The 12,035-nt window shown below is 37.8% G+C and overlaps 1 pseudogene; it reads right to left on the reverse strand.

Moving 5' to 3' along the window:
* LOC102816637 overlaps positions 1 to 11,675 on the reverse strand; it is a 14,063-nt pseudogene extending 2,388 nt beyond the window's left edge.
* Positions 11,676 to 12,035: the final 360 nt, after the last annotated feature.

Here is a 12,035-nt window from a genome sequence, read left to right on the forward strand (position 1 = left end):
TGACATCTTTACTCTTCAATACTTTAAAAAGGTCTTGTGCAGCAGATTTGCCCAATGCAATACATCATTTGATTTCTTGGCTGCTGCTTCCATGAGCGTTGATAGTTGATCCAAGAAGAATGAAGTCCTTGACAACTTCAATCTTTTCTCTGTTGAGAAGAAGATTGCTTATTGGTCCAGTGGTGAGGATTTTTGTTTTCTTTACATTGAGATGCAATCCATACCGAAGGCTGTGGTCTTTGATCTTCATCAGGAAATATTTTAAGTCCTATTCACTTTCAGCAAGCAAAGTTATATCATCTGCATATTGCAGGTTGTTAATGAGTCTTCCTTCAATCTAAATGCCATGTTTTTCTTCATTAGAACATGGATTATAGAAAGTATGAATCTAGGAAAATTGGAAATTGTCAAAAATGAAATGGAACCCATAAAGATGGATATCCTAGGCATTAGTGAGCTGAAATGGACTGGTATTAGCCATTTTGAATTTGACAATCACATGATTTACTATGCCAGAATGACAAATTGAAGAGGAATGGCATTGCATTTAGCATCAAAATGGACATATCAAGATCTATCTTGAGGTACAATGCTGTCTGTGATAGGATAATATCCATGTGCCTACAAGGACCAGTTAGTACTACTATTTTAAAATTTAACACCAACCACTAAAGTCAGTGATGATGAAATTGAAGAATTCTATCAACTTCTGCAGTCTGAAATTAATCAAACATGCAATCAAGATGTATTGATAATTACTGGCAATTGGAATGCAAAGGTTGGAAACAAAGAGGAAGGATCAGTAGTTGGAAAATGTGGCCATGGTGATAGAAATGATGGTGGAGATCGCATGATAGAATTTTGCGATACCAATGAATTCTTCATTGTAAATACCTCTTTTACACAACATAAAAGATGACTGTATACATGAACCTCACAAGATGGAATACACAGAAATCAACTACATCTGTGAAAAGAGAACGTGGAAAAGCTTCATATCATCAGTCCAAACAAGGCTTTGGGCAGACTGTGGAACAGACCATCATTGCTCATATGCAAATTCAGGCTGAAGCTGAATAAAAAACAAGTCCATGAGAGCCAAAATATGATTTTGAATATAGCCCATCTGAATTTAGAGATTGTCCGAAGAGCAGATTTGATGCATTAGACACTAAAGACTGAAGACCAGAAGAATTGAGGGTTGACATGAAGAACATCATACAAGAAGAAAGCAAAAGATCATTATGAAGAAAAGAAAGAAGGAAAAGACCAAAATAGATGTCAGAAGAGACTCTGAAACTTGCTCTCCAGCATAGAGATGCTAAAGCAAATGGAAGAAATGATGATGTAAAAGAACTGAATAGAAATTTTCAAAATGCAGCTCAAGAAGACAAAGTCAAATATTGTAACAAAATGTGCAGAGACCTGAAGTTAAAAAACCAAAAGAAAACAAATAACCTCAGCATTTCTCAAGCTGAAGGAACTGAAGAAACAATTCAAGCCTCGACATGTGGTATTGAAGGATTCTATTGGAAAAATATTGAATGATGCAGAAAGCATCTAAAAAAGGTAGAAGGAATACACAGAGTCACTGTACCCAAAAGAAATGGTTGCTGTTCAACCATTTCAAGAAGTAGCATATGCTCAAGAGCTAATGATACAGAAGGGAGAAAGCCAAGGTGTATTGAAGGCATTGGAAAAGAACAAAGCTCCAGGAATTGATTGACTACAAATTGAAATCTTTCAAAAAATTGATGAAGCACTCACTCAACTATGCCAACAAATTTGGAAAACAACTACCTGGCTAACTGACTGGAAGAGGTCCAAATTTTTGCTCATTTCAAAGAGAGGTAGCCCAACGGAGTACACAAGTCATCAGACAATATCATAATATCTCATACAAGTAAAATTTTGCTAAAGATAATCCCAAAATGACTGCAAATGTACACTGACAAACAACTGCCTAGAGGTGCAAGCTGATTTTAGATGAGGGCATGGAACAAGGGATATCATTGCTGATGTCAGATGGATCTTGGCTGAAAGCAGAGAATACCAAAAAGATGTTTACCTGTAAGAAGAATACAATATATGCACATCTATTTTTATTATTATAGGATAAGCACTGGACTGTTAACCACAGGATGGCAGTTCAAACCACCAGCTGCTCATTGAAAACCCTATACAGGATTTCTATGAGTTGGAACAAACTCGATGGCACTTAACAACACAACAAATGTTCATTGCAGCATTATTCACAATAGCAAAAAGATCCTAAGTACCCCTCAATAGATTAATGAATAAATAAATTGTGGTATAAACACACAATGGAATACTACACAGCTATAAATAATAATAAAGAGTCTTCTAAACATTTTATAACATGGATGACTCTTGAGGACATTATGCTGAATGAAATAAGTTAAGCACAAAAAGGACAAATATTGCATGGATCCACTATTGTGTTCTTTGGTGGTTACTAAGGATGGAAGAAGGAGGAAGGGGAATCACTCTCTAAACAGTAGACACTTGTTGGCTTTGGTGATGGAAAAGGAAATACTGTATGTTGGTGAAGTGAGCATAACTTAACCGAGGTAAATGATGACATTAAGAAATACACACAAGAATGAGGGACATTGTTAGGAAATGTGAATATAGGAAGTTATATGTGCGCATATACCTACAGGTGTGTATATATATGTATGTATGTGTGCTACACATATTTGCATGTATATAATAAAGCTCATAGGCTGTGGTACAGAGGATGGATGAATAAACAAATTGTGGTATACACATGCATTTGAAGACATAGTATATGATCAAGTGCCAATGATACTGAAGGAAGAAGTCCAAGGTTCATTGAAGGCATTGGCAAAGAACAAGGCTCTGGGAATTGATGGGATACAAATGGAAATCTTTCAACAAACTAATGAAGTACTAGAGGTAGTCATTCACCTATGCAAAGCAATTTGGAAGACAACTACCTGGCCAATTGACTAGAAAAGACCCATATCTGTGTGCATTCCAAAGAGAGGTGACCCAATAGAATGTGGAAATCACAGGACAATATCATTAATAGCCCATGCAAGCAAGATTTTGTAAAGATAATTTAAAAATGGCTGTAATAGTACATTGACAGAGAAGTGTCAGAGGTTCAAGCAGGATTTAGAAGAGGATGTGGAATGAGGGATATCACTGCTGATGTCAAATGGCTCTTGGCTGAAAGAATATTCCAGAAATATGTTTAACTGTGCTTTATTGACTATGCACAGACTTTAGATTGTGTGGGTCATGACAAGCTATGGGCAGCAGTGCAGAGAATGAGTATTCTGGAACACGTAATTGTGCTCACAAGGAACCTATAAATAGACCAAGGGACAGTTGCTCAAACTGAACAAGGAAATACCAAATGGTTTAAAATTGGGAAAGGTTTGTGCCAGGATTGTATACTTTCACCATATTTATTCAATCTGTATGCTGACCAAATAATCTGAGAAGCTGGATAATACGAAGTAAAACATGGCGTAAGGATTGGGGGAAGATCATTAATAACCTGTGATATGCAGAAGGTACAACCTTGCTTGCTGAAAGCAAAGATGACAATACTTACTAATGAAGATCAAAGAGCACAGCTTTCAGTATGGGTTGCACCTTAACATCAAGAAAACAAAAATCCTCACCATTGGACCAATAAATAACATCTATATAAATGGAGAAAAGATTGACGTTATCAAAGACTTAATTTTTCTCAGATCAACCATCAACACTCATGAAAGCAACAGCTAAGAAATCAAAGGATGTATTGCATTAGGCATTTTTGTTGCACATGATCTCTTTAAAGTGTTCAAGAGCCAAGATGTCAGTTTGAGGACTAAGGTGTTCCTGATCCAAGCTATGGTATTTTCAATAGCCTCATATGCATGCGAAAGTTGGACTATGAATAAGAAAGACTGTAGAATTGATGAATTTGAGCTGTGGTGTTGGAGAAGAGTATTAAAAATACCACAGACTGCCAAAAGAACAAACCAATCTGTGTTGGAAGAAGTACAGCTAGAAAGCTCCCTGGAAGCCAGGATGGCCAGATTTCATCTCTCATACTTCAGACATACTGTCAGGAGGGACCAGTCCCTGGAGAAAGATATCATGCTTGGTAAAGTGGAAGGTCAGAGAAAAAGAGAAAGACCCCCAAAGAGATGGATTGGCATGGTGCGGCCACTGTGATGGACTCAAATGTAGCCACGATTATGAGTTTGGCGCAGGATCATGCAGCGTTTTGTTCTGCTGTGATCGGGTCACTATGAGTCAGTACCAACTTGATGGCACCTAACAACAGCAACAGTGGATTTACTTGATATGATTTTTTTTTATCCAGTCTTTGTAATTCACACCAAATGATTGAATGGGTCCAAAACATAGGACTCTTAGCACAGAGATTGATCAGTTTTGCTGTTCCACTGGGTTTAAAATAAACCATCTCAGAAGGAGAAAAGACAATCCCAGGACCATCAAGAAAGAAGAGCCATGATCAAAACATGAGATTCCTAAATGGAAATGCTGTGGTAGCAGAGGTAGTGGCACAGAGAGCAGAGTAATGGGCTCCCCAGCCCACTGACTGAGTAAAGCTGAGTACCTTTGGGTAGGAGGCTGGCTCGCAGAATTGGGTGTCCTTTAGACATTTATCAGCAACACTGAAGGAGCTTATGGAGTCCTGGTGTGGTTCTGTGGAACAAAGCACTGGGCTGCAAGGTCGGTTTGAACCACAAGGTCAGCAGTCCAAATTCATCAGCCACTCCTTGGAAACCCTATACAGGGTTGCTATGAGTCAGGACCAACTGGAAGGCATTTAACAATAACAACAAAGGAACTTGTAACACTTGCCAGTGCAGAGCAGAAACCAAGAGGGTCACATGACTGAACAGCAAAGGATGACAGTGAGGTGTACCTACAGTAGGGTTGAGAAGACACATTCTTGACTGGAGAACTTCTGTATTCTGAGTTGTTGTTTTTAATCTTGAATTATATCCTGTTAATGTCTCTAATAAACTCCATAATCATGAGTATTGTCTGTGAGTTCTGTGTGGCCATTGTCATGGATTAGCAAACCTAGCAGAGAAGTAGAGTGCTGTGGGAGGGATGTTTGGTGTCAGAATAAGGGAAAGAAGGTTATAGGGTAGAGGCACTTCGATAAGTAGCCTGTTGCATCCTAAAACTTGTTAGTGATCATCTAAGATACAAGTATTGGTTTCTACTTACCTGGAACAAAAGAGGAAGAAGGAAACCATAGAATCAAACAAGAAACCAGGACCAATTGCCTATAGGACTATGGCTTCACCTGTTTAGAGACCAGAAGAACTAGATTGAGGCCAGCTACCACTACTAACAGTTCTGACTGAGATCATAGTGATGGTCCTGAGTAGAATGGTGGAAATTATAGAATGAAACTCAATTTTTTTTTTTAAAGGCCAGATTTATTAGACTGGAAGAGACTAGAGGAACCCCTGAGACTAATGTTCTGTGATCTCCTTGAAATTTTGAACTGAAACAGAGCTTACCTTTCAGCTAAATAATAGATTGACCTATTATAAACAATATCCCAAGTGAATACTGTGTGCCTTTTAATTTAAAACAAAACAAAAAACAATCATCTACATGAAGCCAAACAATCACCATTTACCCTAAAGCAACGATGAGGAGATTGGGGATAGGGGAGCAAGACTGATGGAACCGAACACCAAAATGGAGATAACGAGAATGTTGACACAGTGTGGAAAATGTGACCAGTGTTACTTACAAGTATGTATAGAAATCGTTATAAGTAATTTGGGTAAATTTTTACCAAAACTCAAATTTAAAAAATATTTAAAAAAAAAAAAAAATAGCGAGAGAGAGAGACAGAGAGAATACAATAGTTTGAAACCAAATCTAAATGGCAAAGATGAAAGAGTAAGGTTAAAATGAAATTAGAATGTTTAGGAAAGAAACTTGACAACTGAAGCACAGATCTCACATGGAACTATCCAGATTAAATATGTATCTTACTCACATTAAATGGATAAATTGCCCAGTCAGCCTTACATATTAGGTAAAATAGATGTCATTATTAAAGGACCATAATCTACATTTAAATCCTATTTAGATAAATTATAATGATATATATAAGATATGACAATATTAGAGGATAAATTATATTTCCCATTAAGGGATTTTCCTTATCTGCTGGGTGTTAGGGCATTCAAAGCTCATGGCTCTGGAGATAACAACAAAAAAGCTTTATTGTTCAACTCACTAGTTGTGGGAGCTGTCTTCCATCTTTGCAACATGTTGTTTCAGAGATGCTAGTTTATTATATATTAAGTTAGCATTAGTATTTAATGTCTTCTTTGTAATGACATTTTTACATTTTCATGTAATATCCTGATGATTTAGGAAGACACCCTAGTGTTATCAGTCATAAGATTTCAAAATTTGGGTGGGTCATTTTTGGGAAGATCTCTTCAGATTACTCATCACATTCTTTTTTGTAAATTTCCATTGCAGAGGGTAGCTTTATTTCTTCTCCTTTTTTTTTTTTTTTTTTAACTTCACCATATTTGGCAATTGTGTCTTTTTTAGGTTTTGTACCCTCACATTCTGACGTCCTGTATACAGAGACATTCACATATACATTGTCGTTATTGCTAAAACACGTATATTATATATATGGTACAGATTTCTGTTTGCTTTGTTTCTTAAGTTGTATTATGGTACTTATGAAAATATTTTCCTTTTTTCTGCCCTGATCATAAAGTTGCCCTCACTCTTGGATTTGGAATATAATCAAACTGAAAGATGAGGTAATGTTTGTAGAGCACAATGAGGTCTCAGCAAGAATCTTCTCATTTGAGAGGCATCAAAATTCTATGTACTCACATACCAAAATGTTGAAGAATGAAATCAGGAATTTAAAAGTTATCTTCAGCATTTAAACTAAACAAAAAGATAGGTTTTCTTTCTTGTAGTTGAAAATAATATTCAAAAAAATTTATTATATTTTCCCTGAAAAATGTTTCTATTTCACTAAGAAAGAAGTTATTTTATTCTCTTTATTCTCTCAGAGTTTAGGAGGCTAGAAGTCCACAATCAGAGAGGCAGCTCTCAGGGAAGGCTTTCTTTTAATATTGGCTCTGGGAAAGATCCTTGTCGTCCTTTCTACATCTATGTGCTTGGTGTCCCTTGGAGATAGCCATGTGTCTTGTATTGTTCTTTCCCTGGGTCTAGGGGGAGCACAGTATACAGACCCTGGGTCCAAAGGACATGTTTCACTCATGGCTCTTTTTTCTTGGTGGCATGGAGGTACCTCTCACTTAGAGAAATGGACTCATTGAACAATGTTGTTGACAAGTGCCATAGAGTTATTTCAAACTCACAGAGACTCAGTATAGGGTTTAAGAGGAGCAGCTGGTGGGTCTGAACTGCTGCCTTTGTGGTTAACAGTCCAATGCTTATCTCACAGCATCACACCACAACTCTAGTAATCATGGACTCCTGGTATGGCATTGTGGGTTAATGTGCTGGACTGCAAAGTCAGTTTGAACTGCAGTGGTTCAAACTCACCAGCTGCTCCTTGAAAACACTATACAGGGTCACTAAGAGTTAGAATTGACTTGATGGTACTTAACAACAACAACAATGCAAATAATGTAATGCCTTCCTTTAATTTTGTTTCATTTTTAGTATTGTTGAAATTAGCTAATGAATGTTAATTCTTTCCTTCTTATTTTGAAATTGGCAAAATTTTATGAGGAACTTTTGTTGTTGTTATGAGTCAGTTCAGACTCATAGTAACCCTATGCACAATAGAACGAAACACTACCTGGACCTGCGCCATGCTCACAGTGTTGTTACATTTGAAGTCATTGCTGCTGCCACTGAAGTCATTGCCTCTTCATTTTTTCTGATCCAACATTTTACCAAGCATAATGTTCCTCTCCAGGGACTGGTATCTCCTGATAACATATCTTAGTATAAGAGATAAATTCTCACCATCCTGCTTCTAAGGAGCATTCTGGGTATACTTCTTCCAACACAGATTTGGTTTTTCTTCTGGCAGTCCATGGTACTTTCAATATTCTTCTTCAGCACCACAGCTCAAATGCCACAATTCTTCTACAGTCTTCCTTATTCACTGTTCAACTTTCACGTGCATATAAGGCAATTGAAAATACCATGGTTTAGATCAGATGTACCTTAGCCCTCAAACTGATATCTTTGCTCTTGAACACTTTAAGGAGGTCTTATGCAGCAAAATTGCCTAAAGCAATATGTCCTTTGATTTCTTGGCTGTTGCTTTCATGAGTATTGATTGTATATCTAAACAAAATGAAATATTTGACAACTTCAATCTTTTCTCTATTCATCATGGTACAGTTTTCTTTACATTGAGGTGCAATCCATACTGAAAGCTGTAATCTTTGATCTTTATCAACAAGTATTTTAAGTCCTCTTTGCTTTTAGCAAACAAGGTTGTATCATCTGCATATTTCAGAATGTTAATGAGTCTTCTTCCTCTAATTCTGATGCCATGTTCTTCTTCATATAATCCATTTTCTCAGATTATTTGTTCAATATACAGATTGAATAACTATGGTGGCAGAATATAATCCTGGTGTACATACACCTTTTATGATTGAAAACCAGTTAGTATCCCCTTGTTATGTTTAAAGGACTGTGGCTTGGTCTATGCATAGTTTCCTCATGAGCACAATCAAATATTTTGAAATTCCCATTCTTCCCAATGTTACCCATGTTTCATCATGAGCCACACAATCAAAATGCTTTGCATCATCAATAAAGCACAAGAAAACATCTTTCTGGTATTCTCTGCTTTCAGCCAAGATCCATCTGAGAGTAGCAATGGTATTCTCATTCCACGTCTTCTTCTGAATCCAGGTTGAATTTCTGGCAGCTCTGTCAACATAGTGTTGCAGTCATATTTTAATTAACTTCAGCAAAATTTTACTTGCATGTGATACTAATAATATTGTTCGATGACTTTCACATTACATTGGGTCACTTCTCCTTGGAATGAGCATTCTTTCAGATCACATCTCTTTGGAATGGGCACAAGTATGGGTCTCTTCCAGTCAGTTGGCCAGGTAGTTGTCTTCCAATTTTCTTGGCATAAATGAGTGAGCATTTCAGTGATGCATCAGTTTGTTGAAAGATTTCTATTTGTATTCCACCAGTTCCTGGAGCCTTGTTTTTTTTTTTAAACCAATGTCTACAGTGCAGCTTGGACCTCTTCCTTCAGTATCATTTGTTCTTTCTTTTAAAAAAAATAATCAAGGCCTATATTAAACAAATCAAATCCAAGAACTTTTTTTTTTTAAGTTTGTTTTGTGAATCAAATGAAAGATCACAGGGCAGATCATCAGTTTTACATTTAAAAAAATCATATACTTTGTTTCATTACAATGATTATAATCCCCTCCATGTACCATCAGTTAACAGTATTTCTCTCTATTCATTTTAACTCTTTTTACAAAAAACAACAATCCTCAGGCATATATAATAATTTACACCACCAAAGGGCACATTCTGCAAGCCTTCCTCCTGACCACTAGCTCTCAGTTCCTCTCTTTCAATGAATCTAGAGTCCTCAACTGCTCCCTCTCTCCATGTCTCCTTCTCTGCCTCCATCTCTGGTGTTGCTGCTTCTCTGATAGGGTTCTTCATTCTGCTTGTGCTCTTCTCCCTTGATGGTCCTAGGGTCCTCTGTTTCTGGACTGCAAGATTAACTACTCCCCTGTTTATGTTCCAAAACTTCTAACTTTAGAATTGTGGCAGTCACAATTAGTCATGACAACAATTACTCACTATTGAATCAAAATAATCTTATCCCCATCTCTTTCACCAGACCCATTTAGACAAGATGAAAACTATTAAGTGGGGACTCTATCTGCCCCCATATACTTTTAAACTATACTCCCTCTTGAAAACTTGTAAGTCAGTCACTTCATATATTTATCATCCCCTCATTTTAGGTAATCAGTGTCTAAATATCTACCCTGTATACAGAAGGGATAGGATTAATACTTGATGTGAAGACTCCTTCCCTCTCTGTTGGTATTTTTGAACTACTACCTCCATGAGTACAATTTAGTGTTCTGGAATACTCATACTGAAGAAATAATCTGAGAAGCTGGGTTATATGATGAAAAACATGGCATCAGGATTGGAGGAAGACTCATTAACAACCTGCGATATGCAGATGATACAACCTTGCTTGCTGAAAGTGAAAAGGACTTAAAACATTTACTGATGAAGACCAAAGAGTACAGCCTTTAGTATGGATTACATCTCAATGTAAAGAAAACAAAAATCCTCACCACTGGCCCAATAAACAACATTCTTATCAACAGAGAAAAGATTGAAGTTGTCAAGGTCTTCATTATTCTTGAATCAACTATCAACACTCACAGAAGCAGCAGTCAAGAAATTAAACAATGTATTGCGTTGGGCAAATCTGCTGCACAAGACCTTTTAAAAGTGTTGAAGAGCAAAGATGTCAGCTTGATGACTAAGGTGCACCTGACCCAAGCCATGGTATTTTCAATAAACCCATATGCATGCGAAAGCTGGACATTTAATAAGGAAGACCGTAGAAGAAGTGATGCTTTTGAGTTATAGGGTTGGAGGAGAATAGAGAAAGTGCCATGGACTGCCAAAAAAACCAATAGATTCATTTTGGAAGAAGTGCAGCCAGAGTGCTTCTTGGAGGCCAGGATGGCCAAACTTTGTCTTTTATACTTTGGGCATATTGTCAGGAGGGACCAGTCAATGGAGAAGGATATCATGTTTGGTAAGGTGGAGGGCCAGAGAAAAAGAGGAAGACCCCCAACAAGATGGATTGGCCAAGTAGCAGCATCGATGGACTCAAGCGTGGCAACAATAGTGAGGTTGGCCCAGGATCGGGCAGTGTTTCGTTCTACTGTGCATAAGGTTGCTATGGGTCGGTACTGACTTGATGGCACCTAACAACAACAACAACAACTTCCATGAGTATAAGTCAAATTAATCAAATTGTAGCAATTTATCCTCGTGCCCTTTATAAAAAAAAAAAAAAAATTGTTTTCTAGTCAAGTTCTGATTATCAAGCCATCGAGGCTAGGTCAAATGGGTACTATCTGCAAGTTTGGGTGTTCTCGTGTGTCTCCCCTCACTTCCTATCAGCTGGATGCTTCACTCTCAGCTCTAACCTTCTGTGGCTCTGTGCTTTTCCATGGGCCCAAGTGTCCCCAGGTCTCACCACACTTTTGACCAACTAGCCCTTCCTCTTCTCTGTCTCATCTCCAGGTCAAGGGGAGTCTATGGAACATAGTTGAACCAAGAACTTTTGCAGTGCCTTTTAGAGGGTTGCCTCACAACTGAACCATCATTTCTGGAAGTGAAAAAACTGTGTCAGGCACATGACTGAAGTTTGGCCATGTCTGACTTCTGTGCTCCAGCTTCACCAGGGATAGAGGCTTAGTTTGAGGACTTCTCTTCTATGAAAAGTACTGCGTCAGCTTCTCTACCAGCTCCTGAGACTCAGGGAACTTGATTTTTAGTGGGGTCCCCTTCTTCACCCCAGTCTGCAACTCCACACTGCTGCCATCTGAGTGCAGCAGCGTCACCTGGAAACTGTCCCTGAAGGGCATGGCAGGGCTCACCTGTGCTGGCCACTCCAGGGCCTCCTGGAGCAACACCTGACTTTGGTGGTTGGTACATCAATTTGTTTTATAGTGGTATTAACTAGCTTTCTTTGTAGGCATATGGATTTTATCCTATCACAGATAGTATTGTGATAGGATCGATTTTGAAATGTTCTATTTAACAATGAATGCCACACCATTCCTCTTCAACTGTTGTCTCCTGACTTATAAATTATAAGATTGTTTGAGTCAAAGTGGCTAATATCAATCTATTTCAGCTCACAAATGCCTCATATATCCATATTTATGCATACTATTACATTTTTGTCAACTTTCAACCCCTGTTGTGGCACTGAAGGTTCAGCA

Source organism: Chrysochloris asiatica, unplaced genomic scaffold (assembly GCF_000296735.1).
Source record: "Chrysochloris asiatica unplaced genomic scaffold, ChrAsi1.0 scaffold00002, whole genome shotgun sequence".
Lineage (NCBI taxonomy): Eukaryota > Metazoa > Chordata > Mammalia > Afrosoricida > Chrysochloridae > Chrysochloris > Chrysochloris asiatica.